Source organism: Humulus lupulus, chromosome X, assembly GCF_963169125.1.
Source record: "Humulus lupulus chromosome X, drHumLupu1.1, whole genome shotgun sequence".
In the NCBI taxonomy this organism is placed as follows: domain Eukaryota; kingdom Viridiplantae; phylum Streptophyta; class Magnoliopsida; order Rosales; family Cannabaceae; genus Humulus; species Humulus lupulus.
In genome coordinates this window covers 40,801,435-40,825,110 of record NC_084802.1, presented here as the reverse complement: position 1 = coordinate 40,825,110, position 23,676 = coordinate 40,801,435, and the positions used below count along the sequence as shown (strand labels likewise).

At 31.9% G+C, this 23,676-nt stretch overlaps 1 non-coding gene across 1 annotated transcript; it reads left to right on the top strand.

Moving 5' to 3' along the window:
- The first annotated feature begins 17,502 nt into the window (after positions 1 to 17,502).
- Positions 17,503 to 17,609, top strand: LOC133807800 (small nucleolar RNA R71). Its single transcript, XR_009879692.1, has one exon. It is a non-coding gene; the product is annotated as a small nucleolar RNA R71 (small nucleolar RNA).
- Positions 17,610 to 23,676: the final 6,067 nt, after the last annotated feature.

Below are 23,676 nucleotides of genomic sequence, written 5' to 3'. Positions count from 1 at the left end.
ACATGATAGTTAAGCAACCAATATGTTTGCTTTTATAAAAGTAGAACATTGAAAAAGAAAGCATCATCACCTTTCAAAACAATGAAGAGGACAGAGAGAGTGTGGCTTAGAGGAGAATGGAAAAAAAAAAAAAAAAAATCAAGTGGACAAAAGACCAAAAAAAAAAAGATAGGAAAACCAAATAACAATAACAAATTACAAACAAAACTGAATCAATATCAGACAGATCTAACGCATTCTTCTATTTTGGCATGCCAAGATATCCATATAAATATAATAAAGGGATATCCTTGAGTATGAAGGAGTCTATGATAAAACTTAAATCAACAACTTTTCAACAAACTTTGGTTATTATTCTCAAACATCAATCACTTTCCAACAAAATTTTATTAATATTTAATAATACTCACTCATATCGTTTACTACAAAGGATGTCATTAGTTTTGAACAATAATAGACAGAAGATAGACATACAAATTGTCTTAATTTTAATAGTTCCCATTAAAACCTTCAGAATCCAAATAATTTAGAAATTGTAAAATAAAAGTAAAACACAAAAAACTTAAAACCATAAGTGAGAACCACCACACCACTGTGAACAAAGAAAAAGTTAGCAATAATGTAAGTTGTAAATTGGAGGCCAACCACAAAAAAAAATGATTTTAGAAACCACCACAAATTTGACAACAAACAAACATGGTACTCACAAAACTAGAACCAAGAAGTCAAGCAACAAGACTTACAAGCCAATTATTAGTAAGTAATACAAGCACGGTTGGAGAAAGACCATTGAAATTCCGTTTTTTATGATTACCAACTTAATAATTCAAATTAAATAATTAATTACTGAACTGTTACATAAATGTTAAAACAGACACAGATATTGTTTGAACAGAAACCATATATGTTTAAACAGTTTATCGCCAGAAGATAAAAACGAACATAAAGTAAAGAACACACGAAATTATACGTGGTATTAGCAATCTTTGCAGATTGCTACTAGTCCACGGGGCCACGCCCAAAGAATGAAATTTATTAGAAGAATATCTAAACGATTACAAAACCAAATTGACTTATACAAATAAAGACTCCCTCTTGAATTTATCGCAGCTGTTGTAATCTAAACTCCTAATCAAATTTCTGAAGTGCTAAGATCTTGAACTCCCTTTAAATCATAACACTTGCACTTTTCCTCCCGAAAAGTGACTCACGAACAAGACTTCTCCTGAAGCTTGATGAACAATGTCCAAGTGTGTTCAACCTGCACAATTAGCACAAAAAAATAATAATACAGAAGTACACTGTAATAAACCACTAAGAACCTGCTAGACTCAAGTTCTTCACATAATAACAAAAGTCTCTCTAAAACTTGAAAATATTTGGAAAATAATACACCAAGAGATATGATCAAAAACCAACGACCTAAGGATGATTATATACTCTTTAGAATCCCTTTAGGTCGTGGAAAACAAATCAGAAGCCAATTAGCCAATAAATGGAAAATCTTCCAAAAGGGAAAGTCAGAATCTGTTCAAACAGATTGACAATCCGTTCAAACAGATTCATTAAATCTGGACAGTTTTTAAACTCAGTTTCCTTAAATAAAAAAGGAAACAATATATACATTATCTCTACAAGCTGTACACGGTTTCTAGACAAACAAATCAGATCAAGAAATTAAAATAAATACCAATAATTTCCACATATAAAAAATTCAAGAAAATATATTCTTTTATAGAAAATTATATATTTATTTTATTAACATATATAGAATAATATGATTAGAAAATATTTCACCGCAAAACAAGAAACTACCAATTTTGAAAATACCATACAATATATTTTGAAAATATATTCCATAATTAATTTTGTCAATTTTATCAAATATGCCAATAAATGATTTTACAATCTCCCTCTTTGGAAATTTGATAGACAAAATTAATTCAAGAACCTGCAACACAAATGTTAGTTACAAGTAAAGAGAAAAACTCCCCCTGCAAACATGCATTAACTTATAACAAACATATAAAGAAACTAGACTTAACTCCCCCTCAAAATAAGAAGGTCCAGAGTTAAACAAAGCAGGTTTTTGGAGGTACTCTCCCCCTTTGTGTCTTTCAAAGAAGCCAAATAAACAAGAGAGGCACGAACAGTAGCTAGTTATGTAGCAACAGGTCCTGAATCTGTGGGAACAGATGAGAATTCAGGAGGAATGTCATCTGAGGAAAAATTCAGAGATTGAGGCTTGACTTTCTTGGATAATGGAGCATCAGCAGCTTCAGTTTCTCTTATTCAGGCATCTTTTTGAAATCCAATGACTTTATTAATAGATAAACATAGCCAAGTCTATGCCGATTCGGGTCCCCACTTTGTACAAAAAAGGAAACCAAGTCTAAAAGGAAACAAACCTATTACACAAGATCAGAAAAAAACTTACCCCTTTTTTTATATATAAAATAAATAGAGAATGCCAACACTAAAAAGGTAACCAAAAAAACTCACACGATCTTCTTATTTAACCCCCTTTTTTTAAATATTTTTTAAAATTTCTAAAAAAGGCAACAAAGCAAAAAAAACAATAAAGAGACACATCATGATATTCCAAAATAGAGTAAGATGACAGAATAAATTCCTTGGAGACAAAGAATATATTAAATCACATAAAATAACTGCACAATTTCACAACATTGCCACAAAGACTTGGTCCACCATGAATTTCCTTATTAATCAAATATATATATATTTATATAAAAATGCACAAAAATAAAACTCAACCAAAAATATCTGCTTTGATTAATAAGAGTCATCCTGAAAAGAATAAAATCAAGCAACTGAAAATAAGTGTTAGTGTATACCATGGATAAGAACACTTGTGAAAATGAAAAATTAGAAAGAATATTCGAGAGAAATAATGCACAATACAGTCACAAACGCATATTCTTAAGTGAATCAATCAACATGTATGAGTCTTACACACATTTTTTTTATTATAAATTGTGTACAATTTTTCTTGCATAGTTTCAAGCATGAGTGTGTGACAGTGAATGCAAGGAAACATTGCCCAATGACAAATAAGTCTTTTTTGAAATTGTAAATAATTGTAACCAATGAAGATGCTATCACACTACACCAGTGGTAGCCCTTTTCTATGGTAGCGTATCCTCCTTAATACTTCGAATTACAAAGTTCCAACTTACTCAAAAGACGGCTTTCACACACTGATGTAGGTAGCTTGATTCTTGCACAGGAGCTTGAAACAATGCTACACAAAAGGAAGCTCAAACATTACACATTGATTGATTTACTCAAATATGCCTAGGAGGAATTGATTATTTCTCTCAAGAATATACAACTAAAAGCTCATAAACACAAGTCAGATTATCTAGCTTGACACACAACAAAATTTTCAAATTAATTGGCAATTTTCTTAAATTTAAACAACACCCATTTGATCAAGAGTGACAACACAATAACAAGGAAATTTATAGTGAACAAACCCCCAAAGATTTTCAAAGGAAATCAAAGCGAACCGAATCAAGAGCTTTAGTGAAAATATCAGCAATCTGTTTATGTGTTTCAATATATTCCAAGACAAGAACTTTATTTTCAACTAATTCTCTTATGAAATGATGACGAATATCAATATGTTTAGTACGTGAATGTTGCACAGGATTTTTTGAAATATTAATTGCACTTGTATTATCACAAAAAATTGTTAAAATGTCAAGATCAAACCCATAATCCATCATCATTTGCTTCATCCACAAAAGTTGTGCACAACAACTTCCTGCTGCAATGTATTCGACCTCAGCTGTTGAAAGTGAAATAGAATTCTGTTTCTTGCTGTGCCAAGAAACTAGATTATTTCCCAAGTAGAAACATCCTCCACTAGTGTTTTTTCTATCATCAGTGTTACCTGCCTAATCAGCATCACTAAAACACACTAGATTAGAGTTAGTTTCTTTTGAATACCAAATACCATAATCAACAGTCCCATGAACATATCGAATGATTCCTTTGACAGCTGCAACATGAGACTCCATGGGATTTTCTTGGTACCTGGCACACACACCAACACTATAACTCAAATCAGGTCTACTAGCAGTGAGATAAAGAAGACTACCAATCATGCTCCTATACAGTGTAGGATCAACTTTGACACCATTTTCATCTTTGGATAGCTTCATAGTCGTTCCCATTGGTGTTTTGGCAATCTTTGAACTTTCAAGTCCAAACTTTTTCACCAAATTCTTAGCATATTTGCTTGGAGAAACAAATGTGCCTTCATCTAACTGCTTGACTTGCAAACCTAAGAAATAGGTCAATTCTCCCACCATGCTCATTTCAAATTCATCTTTCATTTGTTTCACAAATATCTGCACCTCATTGTCAGAAGTAGAACCAAACACAATATCATCAACATAAATATGAGCAATAATTATGTTAGATTTAATATTTTTGATAAATAAAGTTTTATCTACTCCACCCATTTTGTATCCATGAGAAACAAGAAATTGAGTGAGTCTCTCATACCAAGCCTGAGGGGCTTGCTTCAAACCATAAAGAGCTTTCTCCAATTTGTAAACATGATCAGGTGCATGGGGATCTCCAAACCTTTTGGGTTGTTCAACATATACCTCTTCATTCAAGATCCCATTGAGAAATGCGGATTTGACATACATTTGGAACAACCTGAAACAAATCAAACAAGCAATAGACAATAATAATCTAATTGATTCAAGTCTTGCAACAGGTGAAAATGTTTCATCAAAGTCTATTCCTTCCACTTGGTGTACCCTTGTGCCACTAATATTGCTTTATTTCGCACAATTGTACCAAATTCATCAGATTTATTCTTGAAAATCCATTTTGTACCAATAATATTGGTATGCAACGGTCTTGGCACAAGAATCCACACTTTGTTTCTAAAAAATTATTCCAATTCCTTCTGCATACCTTTAATCCAATTTTCATCAGTTAAAACTTCTTTCACATTTTTAGGCTCAAGTAAAGATAAGAAACAAACAAATTGAACAACATTAATAAACCTTCTTCTTGTGACCATACTATCTTTTGGATTTCCAAGTATTAAATCTGTTGGATGATTTAATTTAACTCTGGTTGATGGCTCCTTTTGGACTTCATCCGAAATAATATCTGGAAATTTCTTTTCTTTCTATCCAGAATTTGTTTCATCGGATTCGTGATCTGTTGGAACAGATGGACCAGACGTTGTAGCAGTAGTATCACTGACGGAAGCTTCTTCGTGTTTTTCAGTAGTATCATTGACAGAAACTTCTTCATGTTTTTCAGTAGGTTCATCAACAAACCTATCAATTTCTTCCTCAGTAGAAAACTCGGAAAAATCACTGGCATCATCAATAACAACGTTAGTCGACTCCATTACAGTTTGGGTTCTCATGTTATACACACGATAAGCCCTACTGTTAGTGGAGTATCCAATAAAAACACATTCATCACTCTTAGCATCAAACTTACCAAGATGTTCTCTATCTCTCAAAATGTAACAAACACATCCAAAAACATGAAAATAAGCCACACTTGGTTTCTTACCTTTCCAAATTTCTTATGATGTTTTAGATGTACCTGGATGGAGAAAAACACGGTTTATGATATAGAAAGCAGTGTCAATTGCTTCTGCCCATAACTGTTTGGTCAATTTTTTGCTATTTAGCATCACTCTAGCCATTTCTTGAAGAGTGCATTTTTTCCTTTCTACAACTCCATTTTGTTGAGGAGTTTTGGGAGCTGAAAACTCATGAGAAATACCTGCAGACTTACAAAAATCATCATAGACAGAATTCTCAAACTCTTTACCATGATCACTTCTTATACGAACAATTTTTCCAATGTTGCAATCTTTTTCAACTTTTAATTTCAAGCAAAGAGTTTTAAATACATCAAAAGTATCAGATTTTTCTTTCAAGAAATCCACCCAAGTATGTCTAGAAAAATCATCCACACAAACAAAAATATACTTTTTCCCATTTAAACTCTCAATTTGAATTGGATCCATAAGATCCATGTGAAGCAATTCTAAAACTTTCGAAGTGTTTATGTCAGAAACACTTTTATGTGTAATTTTTAATTGCTTGCCAAGTTGACAACTCTTGCATTTACCATCAGATTCTTTACCTAACTTAGATAAACCATGAACAATCCCTGCATGTGACAATTTTTTCAAGGATTTGAAATTTATGTGACCAAGTTTAGCATGCCACACATCAGTGTTATTACTCACAACATATTGACACATAATAGAAGGCAAAAGAGTATAGCAATTGTCATTAGATCTAAAACCTTCAAGAACATTCTCACCATTCTTGTTTAAAACAAAACAATTCTCTTTATCAAAGTTAACAGTGTAACCTTGATCACAAATTTGACTTATGCTAAGCAAGTTAGCTTTAAGTCCTTCCACAAGTAACACTCTTTTGATTTTAGGTAACCCTTCAAAGTTAAGAGTACCCATTCCAAGAACATTACCTTCAATTCCATTCCCAAAAGTAACAGATCCACAATGCATAGGTTTTATGTCTGTAAGAATAGACTTGTCACCTGTCATATGTCTTGAACAACCACTGTCAAAATACCAAAAATATGAAGAAGCAGATCTATCATATTCACTAGTAAAACCAGCAAAACAATTATTCTTTTTGATCCATATTTTCTTTTATTGAACATTTTCCTATTTTGCTCTTTTGAAATTATCAAAATAATTGAATTTCTCAAAATATTCATTTTTGGCAAAATTCATAAGAGTAAAACACTTAAGACGAATATAACCCTTCCTACCAGAAAAATGACAGATTGGAATGAATTTTTCGAACTTTTTATTGGATTTACCTGCCGACTGTGTCCATTCTGTTGGAACAATCTGAGTACTAGATGCAACAGATTTCAGTGAAGATGACACAGGAACATCAGACGATAGCATCCCAGCCGAGATAAAGACAATTTTCTTTGATTTTTGAGAACTTGAAGCACCAAGTCTCACATGACTTCTTTGACCTGCATTCTGTATTTTCTCAAAAACAGTAGAACCGGGGTTAAGCATTCTAACATTTTTCTCAAGAGTATCCAAATCTTTAGACAACTTATTAATTTCAACATTTTTTGAAATTATTTCTTTTTCAAAATTTTCATTTAAGTCAGTAAGTTGTTTAATTTCAAAGGATAAATCTTTATTTTTGTTTACCAATGATCGATTTTCATAACACACTTTCACCCATGAACCACACATCTTTTTGTAAGATTCACCCAAAGACTCATCATTCAATTCAGATTCATCACTATCAAAATTTTCTTCATATTTTGAAACATTATTCAAGCAAACAATTTTCTCATTTTCATATTTAGAAATAGGTAAAATAGAAGTGAAAGCAACATTACCTTCCTCATCTTCACTACTTTCAGATTCATTATCACTCCAAGTAGCAATCATACATTTTTTGTTCTTTTTCAAGGTGTTTGCACATTCAGACTGGATGTGGCCAAATCCCTCACATTCCCTGCACTAAATACCCTTTTTCTTAGTTTAAAAAGGTTTAAGAGAAGAATGATTACCTTTTGACGGCTTGCCATTGAACTTCTTATTTCCTATATTTTTCATATATTTTTTAAAATTCTTTGCAAGCATTGCCATTTCATTGTCACCATATTCATCATCTAATGCTTCTTTTTCAGTACTTTTGAAAGCTATGGTCTTCTCTTTCTCTTTGGAAGTACTTGGCTTGTATTTTTGACGAATCTTTTGATTTAACTCAAAGGTACAACGTGACCCCATCAATTATTCTACTTTCATAGTACTGAAGTTTTTTGCCTCTTCCATAGCAGTGAGCTTAACATTGAGCCTGTCAGGAAGAACTCGAACAATTTTTCTAACAAGAACAGAATCATCAAGTTTCTCACCAAGTGCAAAATACTCATTAGAAATATAAGATAATCTCTCATAAAATTCAGAAAGTGTTTCAGAATCAGATATCCTAAGGTCATCAAACCTAGTTTGTAACATAATAAATCTAGATCTTTTGACATCTACAGTTCCTTCAAACTGAGTTTGAAGAATTTTCCAAGCATCTTTAGCCGAGACACATGTGGAAACAAGTTTAATAAAACTTTCTCCAACACCATTGAAAATGGCGTGAAGAGCTTTATTATTATAACTGGCTAATTTTTCTTCTTCTGTATCCCAAACAAGTTCAGATTTTACCTTGGTGCCTCCATCTTCACCTTTTTTGGTAGGAGGTGACCATCAAGACAAAATTGCTCTCCATGCTTTCTCATCTTGAGCTTTTACGAAAGCTCTCATCCTAACTTTCCAATATGGATAGTTTGAGTCATTAAGCAATGGAGGTCGAGACACCGAACTACCTTATGCAAAGAAAGACATTTCACACAAAACAAATCAAACGGAAAATAGCCACAAGATCTCACTAAGAGTTTAGTGAACTACTTTGATACCAATTGAAATTCCATTTTTTATGATTACCAACTTAATTATTCAAATTAAATAATTAATTGCTGAATTGTAACAGAAATGTTAAAACATACACAGAGACTGTTTGAACATAAACCAGATATGTTTAAACAGTTTATCACCAGAAGATAAAAACGAACATAAAGTAAAGAACACACTAAATTATACGTGGTATCAGCAATCTTTGCAGATTGCTTCTAGTCCACGGGGCCACGCCCAGAGAATGAAATTTATTAGAAGAATATCTAAATGATTACAAAACAAAATTGACATATACAAATAAAGACTCCCTCTTGAATTTGTTGCAACTGTTGTAATCTAAACTCCTAATCAAATTTCTAAAGTGCTAAGATTTTGAACTCCCTTCAAATCATAACACTTGCACTTTTCCTCCCGAAAAGTGACTCACGAACAAGACTTCTCCTGAAGCTTGATGAACAATGTCCAAGTGTGTTCAACATGCACAATTAGCACAAAGAAAATAATACAGAAGCACACTATAATAAACCACTAAGAACTTACTAGACTCAAGTTCTTCACATAATAACAAAAGTCTCTCTAAAACTTGAAAATATTTGGAAAATAATACACCATGAGAGATGATCAAAAGCCAATGACCTAAGGATGATTATATACCCTTTAGAATCCCTTTAGGTCGTGGAAAACAAATCAGAAACCAATAAGCCAATAAATGGAAAATCTTCCCAAAAGGGAAAGTCAGAATCTGTTCAAACATACTGGCAATCCGTTCAAACAGATTCATTGAACCTGGATAATTTTTAAACCCAGTTTCCTTAAATAAAAAAGGAAACAATATATACATTATCTCTGCAAGCTGTACACGGTTTCTAGACAAACAAATCAGATCAAGAAATTAAAATAAATACCAATCATTTCCATATATACAAAATTCAAGATAATATATTATTTTTATAGGAAATTATATATTTATTTTATTAACATATATAGAATAATCTGATTAGAAAATATTTCACCACAAAACAAGAAACTACCCATTTTGAAAATACCACACAATATATTTCGAAAATACATTCCATAATTAATTTTGTCAATTTTATCAAATATGCCAATAAAGGATTTAACAACCATGATACATGCCATGATATAAGTGGTTAGTTGACTTCCTCTAGATTGATGTAAGACAAAGCTTTTGACATTGAATGCTCTCTATGTGTGAAGATTACACTAGTACCAATAAATATATATATATATATATATTAATGGACTCAACAAGTCGAAAGGAAGATTGATCTAGATTCTCAATCTCATGTTTATTTGGCTTCATTTTAATATTCTTTAAGAATTCAAAAATGTTAATTGGAACTAATGTTTAATTCAGTTGTGATTGTTGAACCCAAAAGAGGGTGTTTTAATATTTATGTTCGCAAGTGCACGAATCGTTTCGGAATATAATGTTCATGTAAGTACGAGTTCGAACCCATGGGAGTTGACTAACATCAAAAGAAACTATTTCAAACAAAGCAAGAAGATTCTAACCTAGTTCCAAATATTTGATGATATTTTGTTTTAGAAAAATAAAAGACAAGTAATAAAAAGATTTAAGATTAAATAGAAAAATAGTTTTCAAATGAGATATGTAAAATACGATTATTAAGATATTAGAATCCACAAAATGCAAGTTCAATAATATTTATAAGTATATTGATTCCCAAGTTTAGATATAGTTGAAATAAATCACACTATATTTTTTTCAAAATACATTTTCTATTCAAGCACAAGTTTCTTTAAAAAAGGTAGGATTTTTCTTCACTTATATAAGATATAATTTCTAAGCATTAGTTGTGTTACAACCTAATGAAACTACAAAAAATCAAAGAGATTATGTTTAGGCAAAATATGATACTCATGCTCTAAGAATTAGATGTGAACAATTTAATGAAAAACATTTAATCAAAGAATATCATATTTTTGCATAATGAAGAACTAAGTGTAATATGCTTTAACAATCAATAATAGATGAAAAATGCATATCTTTGATAGAAAAATCCATAAACAATGTTGCACAAATGGGAAATCAACATACAATAAAAAAATACTATCTAGTTACATTTTGCTCCATCATCATCCTAATAATCTTGAAAAAGATTAGAAGCTCATAACTAGATTGAAATAAAAATTACAACATAACATACTTGACATGCTCTTCAAAAGATGAAAATGGTAGAGAGAAAATAGTGAAAAGAAGAGAGAAAAATATGAAGTGTAGAAGAGGTTGAAAAGATGAAGAAGAGCCCTCAAAATGGTCTTACAAGACTCTATTTATAGGCAAAATATGGAGATTAAATTAATCAAATTAAAATAAATAAATTGATTAATTTAGTTGTGTTGGGAAGTGGTAGGATAAATAGAGTAAGTGTAAGGGTATTGGAAAGATGGAATGTTTGGTTGGATGGAAGATTAGTGAAAAACTAGGGTAAAAAATGAATTAGGAATGTTTATTTAGGTAAGAAAAAATAGGGAAGAGTGAATTGATATTTGAGTGAAAAGAAAAAAAAAACATTGGGAATAAAAACATGATTTTTTTGGCCTTTTGGTGGCTGTGTTGGCAGCTGAAGGCTGCTGTGGCTTTTGGTGGGAATTGGGCCAGGCAGATTGGGGTGGCCGAATGGGTGCTGAATGGAGTGGATTCGGTGGTGGGCCGAATGGGCCTGGTGAGATGCATGTTGCTGCAGAGGTCTTCGATGGGCAGGGAAGCTAGAGGCGGTTTGGTGTGCGTTGAGGCAGCTGGGGGCTGGAGGTTGATGCTGGGAAGGAGAAGCAGGCGTGGGCCTGGGCTTGAGGAAAGCAGGCTGTTGGTGTAGGCGGGCCTGAAGGAGGGCAGCTGGTCTTGTGAAGGAGAGGCTTGGGCCCGTACGGCTTCAGGAGGTGCTGGGTGGCAGGCGTGGGCCTGGGAAGGGGACTTAAGGCATGGGCCTGGCAGGGGCTTCTAGTGGGCCGGCTGGGCAGCCTCCTTGGGCCTAAGAAAAATGTCATTTTTCTTGTTATTTTCTTTCAAAACTACCACCTTTCTTTTCTTTTCTCTTCTTTTCAAGAGCAAAAGTGCCATAAATTCCCTACAAAATAAATATAAAATAAATCATAATAAAATATTTTCAACTATAAAATAAATCAATTTAATTCTTTGAAAATATTAGTTATAACTTAATTTATATTTCACATGTAAGTTCAATAATACAACATTTTTTTACTTCTAACTAGACACAATAATTTAAATAAGTAATTACAACATTTTACAAAAAAATAACTATAAAAACACACAAAAATATATAAAATCAAAACAAACCTAATAAATTCAAAATTACTTAAAAACTTAATAAATCAATTAAAAATTCAAAGACTAAGCAACAATTAGCATAAAAAATATGGTAAAATAACTCTATTTTGTAAAGTTATCACACCTCCAAACTTAATATTGTGCTAGTCCTCGAGCAAAAGAAAAATTAAAAACACACACTTTTTTTTATTTGGTGATATCAAAAATGTCCTCAAAGATTGCACATTGAAAATAATTTATAAAAAAATATGAATTAAAATTAACCTTATGTAATTAATTCCATAGTCAATCTTGCTTTGAAAATATATTTTAAATTAGAAGTCCAAAACTATTTATCAATTTATTATGTGAATTTTGGAAAAATTGTTGTAATAAACTATTTATTTCACATATTATGATGAATAATTTTTTTTTCAAAATTTCATTTTTTTTTTAGCAAAATTGACCCAAGAATTAAACACAAAGCTTAAGAAAGATTCATATATTTTTTAAACTAAAATCAAACTCAATCAAGGGTATTATCATAGGAAAAACGGATATCACCAAAAGGGTTTTTATTTTTTATTTTTTTTTATAGAAAATAAAGTATAAAAGCATAAAACTATATATATATATTACTAGAAAGATAATATTAAACATATAAAAATATTTTTCTTTTGTTTTTTTTATAATTAATACATAAAATAGATATTCTACCATCCAATTTTTTATTTTTTGTTTTTTTTAAAAAAGAAATTCTACCATTTTCAAACACATGAAAGAAGTAACCATATAAACCCACTACCCCCAAACTTAATTTATGCATTGTCCTCAATGTATCAAAATACAAATATAAATTGAAGCGTGAAAGAGTTTAGAGTTTAGAATGGTTGTACCTCATCATGAAGCATTGTCAAGAGTGCAACAAAAATCAAAACAAGAAGTTAACCTAAAACATAAATAAAACACACATTTACCAATAATTGATGAGAGCGATCAAGGACCATGGTAAATAGGATCCTCAAGAAGGATTTCATCCACTTTAGCAGTTTTCAATTCTAAAAATGGTTTCAATTTTTGTCCATTCACTTTTAATACATTACCATTATTAGGATTTTCAATTTCAATGGCTCCATGTGGAAAAACAGTGCGAACAATGTATGGACCTACCCACCTAGAGTGTAACTTCCCCGAGAAGAGATGCAAACGAGAATTGTATAAAAGGACTTTTTGACCGGGAGAGAAATCTTTTCGCAAAATGTTTTTGTCATGGTAAATTTTCATTCGATCCTTATATTTTTTGGAATAGTCATATGCATCATGCCTAAGCTCTTCTAACTCATTTAATTGAAGCTTTCTTCTCTCACCCGCTTTGTCTAAGGAAAAATTCAATTGCTTAATTGCCCAATAAGCTCTATGTTCTAGCTCAACGGGTAAGTGACATGCCTTTCCATACACAAGTCTATAGGAAGACATTCCAATGGGTGTTTTGTATGCAGTTCGATATGCCCATAATGCATCAATGAGTCTTAAGGACCAATCTTTCCTAGTTGGATTGACAGTTTTCTCTAAGATGTGCTTAATTTCCCTATTTGATATTTCAACTTGACCACTAGTTTGTGGGTGATAAGGTGTAGTGACTTTATGTGTAATACCATATTGTTTCATTAAATGCTCAAAAGATCTATTACAAAAGTGTGTACCGTTATCACTAATGATAGCACGTGGTAAGCCAAAACGGGAGAAAATATTTTCTTTCAAAAACTTAAGCACAACTTTATGGTCATTTGTGTGGCATGCAACAACTTCAACCCATTTAGACACATAATCAACACCAACAAGAAAGTACAAGTTACCAAAAGAGTTAGGAAATGGACCCATAAAATCAATGCCCCAAACATCAAATATTTCAACAATAAGGATAGGATTCAAAGGCATCATGTTTCTTCTAGTAACACTTCCTAACTTTTGACAACGTTCGCAAGATTTGCAATAAACATAAGTGTCATGAAAAATAGTAGGCCAATAAAATCCACATTGTAAAATTTTCAAAGCAGTTTTCTTACCACTAAAATGTCCACCACATGCATGATCATGACAAAAAGATATGATTTTAGTTTGATCACAATTTGGAATGCATCTCCTTATTATTTGATCAGGGCAATATTTAAACAAATAAGGATCATCCCACATGAAATTTTTCACTTCAGAATAAAATTTAGATTTGTCATGCTTAGACCAATGAGAAGGAATTTCACCAGTGACCAAATAATTCACAATGTCAGCATATCAAGGCAAAGAAGATATATGCATGAGTTGTTCATCAGGAAAAGTTTCAGTTATAGTGGTGGAGTCATTATTAGTCTCAACAACAATTCTAGACAAATTATCAGCAACAACATTTTCAGAACCTTTTTTATATCGTATCTCTAAATCAAATTCTTGTAAAAGCAAGATCCAACGAATTAAGCGAGATTTAGCATCTTTTTTCGACAAGAGATATTTCAATGCAGCATGATCAAAATAGACAATTATTTTAGATCCTAACAAATAAGACCTAAATTTCTCCAATGCAAACACAACAGCAAGCAATTCTTTTTCAGTTGTAGAATAATTTAATTGAGCATCATTCAAAGTTTTGCTAGCATAGTAGATTACATGAGGTAACTTGTTAATTCTTTGTCCTAGAACAGCACCAATAGCATAATCAGAAGCATCACACATTATTTCAAAAGGAATATTCCAATCAGGAGGGCGAATAATAGGTGCACTAGTCAAAAGGGATTTCAATCTTTCAAAGGCAACATGACAATCATTATCAAAGACAAAAGCATTTTCTTTTCCCAGCAAATGACATAATGGGCGTGAAATTTTGCTAAAGTCTTTTATGAATCTTCTATAAAAACCGGCATGGCCTAAGAATGATCTAATTTCTTTTATTGTTTTAGGTGGGCGAAGTTTTGAAATAAGGTCAACTTTTGCTTTATCAACTTCTATTCCCTCAGATGAGATTACATGACCTAAAACAATTCCCTTTTTAACCATAAAATGACATTTTTCCCAATTAAGAACTAAATTCTTTTCTTTGCAACGAATTAAAACAAGAGAAAGATGGTGCAAATAGTCATTAAAAGAATTTCCAAACATAGAAAAATCATCCATAAACACTTCAAGATTTCTTTCAACCATATCAGAAAATATTTCAATCATACATCTTTGAAAAGTTGCAGGAGCATTACAAAGACCAAAAGGCATGCGACGATATGCAAAGGTTCCAAAAGGGCAAGTGAAGGTAGTCTTTTCTTGATCTTCAGGGGCAATGGGGATTTGGTTATATCCCGAATAGCCATCAAAAAAACAATAATATGCATGGCCAGCTAAACATTCAAGCATTTGATCAATAAAGGGTAAAGGAAAGTGGTCTTTTCTAGTAACATTATTTATCTTTCTATAGTCTATACACACTCTCCACCCCGTTTGTACTCGAGTAAGGATTAATTCATTTTTCTCATTTTCAATAACTGTGATCCCAGACTTTTTAGGCACTACTTGGACTGGACTAACCCCCATTGACTATCAGAAATAGGGTAAATGATACCTACATCTAACAGTTTAAGTACTTCTTCCCTAACGACCTCTTTCATATTTGGATTTAACCTTCTTTGACATTCCCGAGAGGTTTTAGCATTTTCTTCTAGATGGATTATATGCATGCATATGGATGGGCTAATTCCCTTGATGTCTCCAATAGTCCAACCTATGGCTTCCTTATGTTTTCTCAGGAAATTTAACAATTTATCTTCTTGTTCTTTATCTAAAGCAGATGCTATGATAACAGGTAAGGTTTCAGACTCTCCTAAAAAAGCATATTTTAAATTTTCTGGCAAAGGTTTAAGGTCTAACTTTGGAGACTCGGAAATTGATTGAACATGATCTAAGGGTGAAAAGGGTTCAACTTTGGTTTCATTTAAGGGTATAGACTCTAACAAAGAATTCACATCATCATTAAAATCATCAATATGCAAATTCATACCAAAGTATTTTTCACAAAAATCAAGTAAGTCATTTCCATCATCTTCACACATACTCTCTATCATGTTAACTCCATGCACTTCCTCACACTCAACAGATTTAGCAACATTAAAAACATTTAATTCAACAGTCATGTTTCCAAAAGATAATTTCAATACACCATTACAACAGTTGATAATTGCATTAGATGTAGCTAAAAATGGTCTACCCAGAATGATGGGTATTTAAGCATGAGAATTTTCAACAGGTTGAGTGTCAAGAACAATAAAGTCTACAGGGAAATAGAATTTATCCACTTTAATTAAAACATCTTCTACAATACCTCTAGGGATTTTCACTAAACGATCGGCTAATTGAAGTGTTATAGAAGTTGGTTTTAATTCTCCTAGACCAAGTTGCTTATACACAGAATAAGGCAGTAAATTCACACTAGCTCCTAAATCAAGTAAAGCTTTGTTAATAAAATGATCGCCAATGATGCATGAAATTGTTGGACAACCGGGATCTTTATATTTCACAAGGCTTTTATATTGAATTATGGAGCTACCTTGTTCAGTTAAAAATTCCTTTTTTGGAACATTTGTGTTTCTGTTAACAGTGCAAAGGTCTTTTAAGAATTTAGAATAGGCAGGAATTTGTTTAATGGCATCTAAGAAAGGAATGTTGATGCTTGTTTGAAAACTTCTAAGATGTCACTATATTGGTTGCCTTTCTTGAGTGGAATTAATCTTTGTAGAAAAGGAGCTTTTGGGATGGAAGGAAGGATTTGAGCATCATCTTTTGAAAGGTCATTTGTGTTGGAACTTTGACGTTGGCTTTGGTCTTTTCCAACTTGAGATATGTAATCAGGTTTGACAATTTGTTTTCCGAACCTAAGAGTTGAAATAGACTTAGCTTCTTCTTTATGACTAGGAGCTCCTATTTCATATTGGCCTTTAGGATTTGGGATAGGTTGGCTAGGAAATCTTCCTTTTTCTCTCTCGGTTACAGCATTAGCAAGTTGACCCAATTGTGTCTCAAGTTTGGCAATGGATTGAGACTGATTTTGTAAGATTTGTTGGGTGGATTGCATTAATTGTTGTAAGGTGTCTTCTAAGGAAGGTTTTCTTTGTGGAGGGTAAGGTTGACTTGGTTGGGCATGTTGAATTGGTTTCCTTGATTCATTTGTGGTTGGTTTTGTCTCCATGAAAAATTAGGATGGTTTCTCCAATTTGGATTGTATGTGTTGGAAAATGGGCTATCAGAAGAAGGTTTTCCATATGAATGTAAAGCATTAGCCTGTTCAGAAAATGTTTCAATAAAAGAAGGACATGATTGAGCATTATGACATGAACTAGCACATAAAGAACAAACATCTTTTTTAGGTTGCACATGAGAATTCATAGATTGACTTATTACTAAGGCTTCTACTTTTCTTGCTAATTTTTCAAATGATGTTCTTAAATCACTTTCTTCTTTTATTTCATATTTTCCTTCTCTTTTTGGTGCAGGGTTGGCTCTAGACCTGGGCTCAGAATAATTCCATTGTTGTGAATTAACAGACAATTCTTCAAGAGCGTCCCAAGCCTCTTGCCCTTGCAATTTTAAAAATTTTCCGGTATGCATAGATTGAATCATTTGTCAGTTTTAAGGGGTTAAACCATCATAAAAATATTTTACAAGTCTCCATTTTTCAAAAACATGGTGGGGACATTTTAATAATAAATCTTTAAATCTTTCCCAACATTCATAAAATTCTTCATTATCTTTTTGATAAAATTCGGAGATTTCTCTTCTTAAATTATCAGTTTTGGACATGGGGAAAAATTTAGCAAGGAATTTATTAAAAAGTTGATCCCAAGTAATGATGGTTCCAGTTGGAAGTGAGTTTAACCAAGCTTTGGCTCTATCTTTTAAAGAAAAAGGAAACAACCTAAGTTTAACCGACTCATCTGAAATTTTTTGAAAACGAAAGGTTGAGAAAATTTCCAAAAAGTCTTTTACATGCATGTATGGATCCTCTCTTTCTAAACCATAAAATAATGGTAACAATTGAATGATTGATGGTTTAAGTTCAAAATGAGTGGCATTAGTACTGGGCAAAACAAAGCATGATGGAGCATTAGATGAAATAGGTGAAAAGTATTCAAGAAGAGTTATTTCTTGCACAACATTAGGTTCTTGTTCCATTATGCTTAAACTTTCAAAAACACTTTCAATTTCACGTAAAGACACTAATTTTTTCACCAAACGATTTTTTGAATTACGTTGCCAATGATGCATACAATGTCACAAATTTCACCAAGTAACACAAACAATCACAAGAAAACAAATTTATAATGTGGAAGATCAATTAGAACCGCAACCACAGAGCATACTTATAACAAGAAGAGATTATAATATTTATATATATTTTTTTTTGTTATGATTTTTATGATTTTTTTTTTTTTGGTTTAACTTGTTCCCAGGCCTATTTGATTCCACTTACTCACTACTTAATAACAACTCCCCGAGGTTAATTAATAAGCGTGGATGAGAACTTTGCCAAATTTCCTTTAAGCAAAAATTGCTTATGTTGAAAGAACAAGCTTTGTTTTTTTAGTTTTTTTTTTCAAGTATTTTCTTAAACAATAAAATTACAATTAACTAAATTCGATAATTAAGAAAAAAAATGACAATAGCAATAGTAAATAGTTATATAAAAATTAGGAGGCACTAATGTCATCAACTAACACTAATAATAATAATGATAATAATAATAATAAAACTTAGGAGGCACTAATGCCATCAACTAAGATAATAAACAAAAACTAAAAGCTAGGAGGAAAAAAATGCACTCAACTATCAAGTATGTAGGAGGCACAAATGCACTCAACTAAAAAAAAACATAAAAAGAAAAAGAAAAAGGGTTAGGAGGCACAAATGCACTCGACTAATAAGTATGTAGGATGCACTAAATGCCATCAACTACCAAGAAATATATATAATATAATGTATAACAATATAAATAAATATATGTATAACTTTCTTTTTTTTCTTTTTCGATTTTTACTCTTTTTTTTCAATTTTTTTTTATAGATATATATATATTTTACTCTTTTTTTTTAGAAGATAGTGGAAATAAAAATAAAATAACTAGTAGAAGAATGTTACTTACCTTGTAGAAAGATAGTTTCTTTATTGCAACTCCTCGGCAACGACGTCAAAAACTTGTTGAACCCAAAAGAGGGTGTTTTAATATTTATGCTCGCAAGTTCACGAATAGTTTCACAATATAATGTTCATGTAAGTACGAGGTCGAACCCATGGGAGTCAACTAACATCAAAAGAAACTATTTCAAACAAAGCAAGAAGATTCTAACCTAGTTCCAAATATTTGATGATATTTTGTTTTAGAAAAATAAAAGACAAGTAATAAAAAGATTTAAGATTAAATAGAAAAATAGTTTTCAAATGAGATATGTAAAATACGATTATTAAGATATTAGAATCCACAAAATGCAAGTTCAATAATATTTATAAGTATATTGATTCCCAAGTTTAGATATAGTTGAAATAAATCACACTATATTTTTTTCAAAATACATTTTCTATTCAAGCACAAGTTTCTTTAAAAAAGGTAGGATTTTTCTTCACTTATATAAGATATAATTTCTAAGCATTAGCTGTGTTACAACCTAATGAAACTACAAAAAATCAAAGAGATTATGTTTAGGCAAAATATGATACTTATGCTCTAAGAATTAGATGTGAACAATTTAATGAAAAACATTTAATCAAAGAATATCATATTTTTGCATAATGAAGAACTAAGTGTAATATGCTTTAACAATCAATAATAGATGAAAAATGCATATCTTTGATAGAAAAATCCATAAACAATGTTGCACAAATGGGAAATCAACATACAATAAAAAAATACTATCTAGTTACATTTTGCTTCATCATCATCTTAATAATCTTGAAAAAGATTAGAAGCTCATAACTAGATTGAAATAAAAATTACAACATAACATACTTGACATGCTCTTCAAAAGATGAAAATGGTAGAGAGAAAATAGTGAAAAGAAGAGAGAAAAATATGAAGTGTAGAAGAGGTTGAAAAGATGAAGAAAAGCCCTCAAAATGGTCTTACAAGACTCTATTTATAGGAAAAATATGGAGATTAAATTAATCAAATTAAAATAAATAAATTGATTAATTTAATTGTGTTGGGAAGTGGCGGGATAAATAGAGTAAGTGTAAAGGTATTGGAAAGATGAAATGTTTGGTTGGATGGAAGATTAGTGAAAAACTAGGGTAAAAAATGAATTAGGAATGCTTATTTAGGTAAGAAAAAATAGGGAAGAGTGAATTGATATCTGAGTGAAAAGAAAAAAAAAACATTGGGAATAAAAACATGATTTTTTTTGGCCTTTTGGTGGCTGTGTTGGCATCTGAAGGTTGTTGTGGCTTTTGGTGGGAATTGGGCCAGGCAGATTGGGGTGGCCGAATGGGTGCTGAATGGAGTGGATTCGGTGGTGGGCCGAATGGCCCTGGTGAGATGCATGTTGCTGCAGAGATCTTCGATGGGCAGGGATGCTAGAGGCGGTTTGGTGTGCGTTGAGGCATCTGGGGACTGGAGGTTGATGCTGGGAAGGAGAAGCAGGCGTGGGCCTGGGCTTAAGGAAGGCAGGCTGTTGGTGTAGGCGGGCCTGAAGGAGGGCAACTGGTCTTGTGAAGGAGAGGCTTGGGCCCGTACGACTTCAGGAGGTGCTGGGTGGCAGGCGTGGGCCTGGGAAGGGGACTGAAGGCATGGGCCTGGTAGGGGCTTCTAGTGGGCCGGCTAGGCAGCCTCCTTGGGCCTAAGAAAAATGTCATTTTTCTTGTTATTTTCTTTCAAAACTACCACCTTTCTTTTCTTTTCTCTTCTTTTCAAGAGCAAAAGTGCCATAAATTCCCTACAAAATAAATATAAAATAAATCATAATAAAATATTTTCAACTATAAAATAAATCAATTTAATTCTTTGAAAATATTAGTTATAACTTAATTTATATTTCACATGTAAGTTCAATAATACATCATTTTTTTACTTCTAACTAGACACAATAATTTAAATAAATAACTACAACATTTAACAACAAAATAACTATAAAAACACACAAAAATATATAAAATCAAAATAAACCTAATAAATTCAAAATTACTTAAAAACTTAATAAATCAATTAAAAATTCAAAGACTAAGCAACAATTAGCATAAAAAATGTGGTAAAATAACTCTATTTTGTAGAGTTATCAGTGATACTCTCTATATCTATGTAGAACCCTTTTAATAATTAATAGCCTGAAAACATGAAATCGATAGCAAAATAGTTGATTATTTAAGAGGAAAAAAATGAAATCCAGGAAGTATATTTTTATTCGTATAAATTAAACTAAAACCAAATAATGATTAAAGTACCAGATCATACAATTTTTTTTAAACTATACTTTGTTTTACAATTGTCATTATCATGGCTATAAATAAATTATCATTTAGTACTCTATATGTTTTGCTTCACGAATCAAAATACAAAACTAGATATTAATTTGAAAATAATAAAGAGTGATAAATGTAAAATTTATGCATCAAAATAAATATGTAAATTCTCCTCGTCGGCAAACAATCAACATGCTTCTTTAAAAAATGAAAACTCTCAAATCTTATCAAATACTATAAAATATTTTCAGTCACTAGTTAAACCTTTGTTTCAAAAACAGAAATATAGAGCATAACATTACAATTTGGATATTTTGATTAACAAACAAACGCTTTTTCATAGAATAGTTGAAGCCATCAAATTTGAATTTTTTTTTGCATGAACTCAGCAAATGTAACCAGTACAGGACATAGAAAGAAGAGCTAAACTGAGTGTAATGGGGATGAGACAAAAACACACTAAAACAAAAACTAATGAGAAAAAACACTTGCCCAAAAAAGAACAACTCAAATATTAAGAAACAAAATCTGGGAATAAGAAACTTTGAAAATTTTGAAAGCCCCTAAAATATACAAGCAATGAGAGCAATCTAGGTAGCAACAAATAAAATAGCTCAAGAAGTATTTTATAGGGACTCACGATAGCACTAGAGGATCAAAAGACTTGTATAAATATAAGATTATTGCAGCCAAGTCATCCCAAACAAATTGATAAGGAACCTAAAATCAATTAAAAATAAAGAGCAAAACCTTTTGTCAAAGACAAATATGATAAGACTGGGAACATCTATATCTTCATGTCCATTCAAACACAATAACTCAACGAATGGGGAAAGACTCACCCTAGTCTTCCCTAGTCTTTCCAGTAGGGCCAATGACTCTGAATCCAAAAAACAAGATGAGTCTCAATACCTAGCAAACATTCAACAAGAAAACAAGTTACCCCAAGGTAAGCCAAAGTCAACCATTTGAAGCAAAAATATAGATACAAAAAAAAAAATCAACAACATAACAAAATCATTAGAAAAACATAGCCCAGGATCAACATCTTTGTCTTTTGTACAAAAATATGCACAACAGGCTAGTAGAGACAAACCCAAACTAATCACACAAAAAAACTACAAAAGTTGAGAACAAAAATATACACCATATCTTAATAGAAAAAAAAAACGAAATGGAAAAGAACAGAGGGGTGAAGAGCATGGATGAGGAAAGACAAAAGTAGAAAAAAAGATGGGTGGAGAAGGGAGGCAGAAACCCTAACAGAGCAGCTGCTTGCTTATTTCTTCTTCCTCTCGTCACTACCCCCAAATTAGTTGGAAATGCCTTTGCCTTTTACATTTGCTAAAAAAAGGCCTTTTACATTAATTGAGTGGGCTACCCAAAAGTACCCTGCCTTTCATTTTTCTTGTTTCCCTCCATTTTAAAATTTCCTACTTTACCGCTTTCTAACTTTTTAGCTTACCTATTATAATACTTTTCCAATTAGCTTATAATCATGTATTATAGAAAGGGGTATTTGGTGTAGTGTAGGTACTCTCGTCCAATGTAAATTTATGATTATTTGACTATAACATATTTATCCTTCACTTCTCAAATCTCAAGTTAAAATCATATAAATCATGTAAATGGTGATCAAGCATTAAACACAAGACAAATAATTCACAATATTGATAGAGAATTCATAAAAACTTCATTAGATAATCATAAGGTTTCAAGAAGAATTCATTAACACCCTAAATAAGAAATTAGTTCATGCTAAACATAATCAAATCCATAAAATAAATATAAACATCACTACAAGGGAAAGTAAAAGAAGAAGAAGAAGAAAAAGAATGCTAGAAATTAGTTGATCTCCAAGCTTTTGCCTCCACAGAGTGTTTCCTTGAGTCTCTCCTTAGGGTTCTTTCTCAGAATTTGTCATAATGTTGCTTAAATAGTATTTTGTGCTTTAAACGTGAAATTCCACTTTTGCCCCTGCTTAAAATTCCCTAATCTACACATTGACTGCCTCAGGCGGCGCGACCCCATAAGTGTGCGCCGCGACCCATGTCCACGATTCAAAATTGTCTTATCTCTGAATTAACCAACGTCGCAGCCCTACTATGCCTACGCCACGGCTCTAATACTCAGCTAATAGAGTCGCGGCTCCAAAAGGTTGTGCTACGGCCCTCATGGGCCCATAACCTTCAGCTCTTTGTTTCATTGCAGCATTGCGACTCTAATGTCCGATTTTCGCCAATTTACTTCTTTTCGGGGCCAAAGACGGTCTTTTCAACAATTCTTCCATAAATCCTAAAATATTAACAAACAAAGGCAACAAAAGCGTCATACTAAACAAACATAACTAAATAAGCTTGAAGATTTCCTAAAACAACTCTCTAAAACACATGAAAACAACTCTATC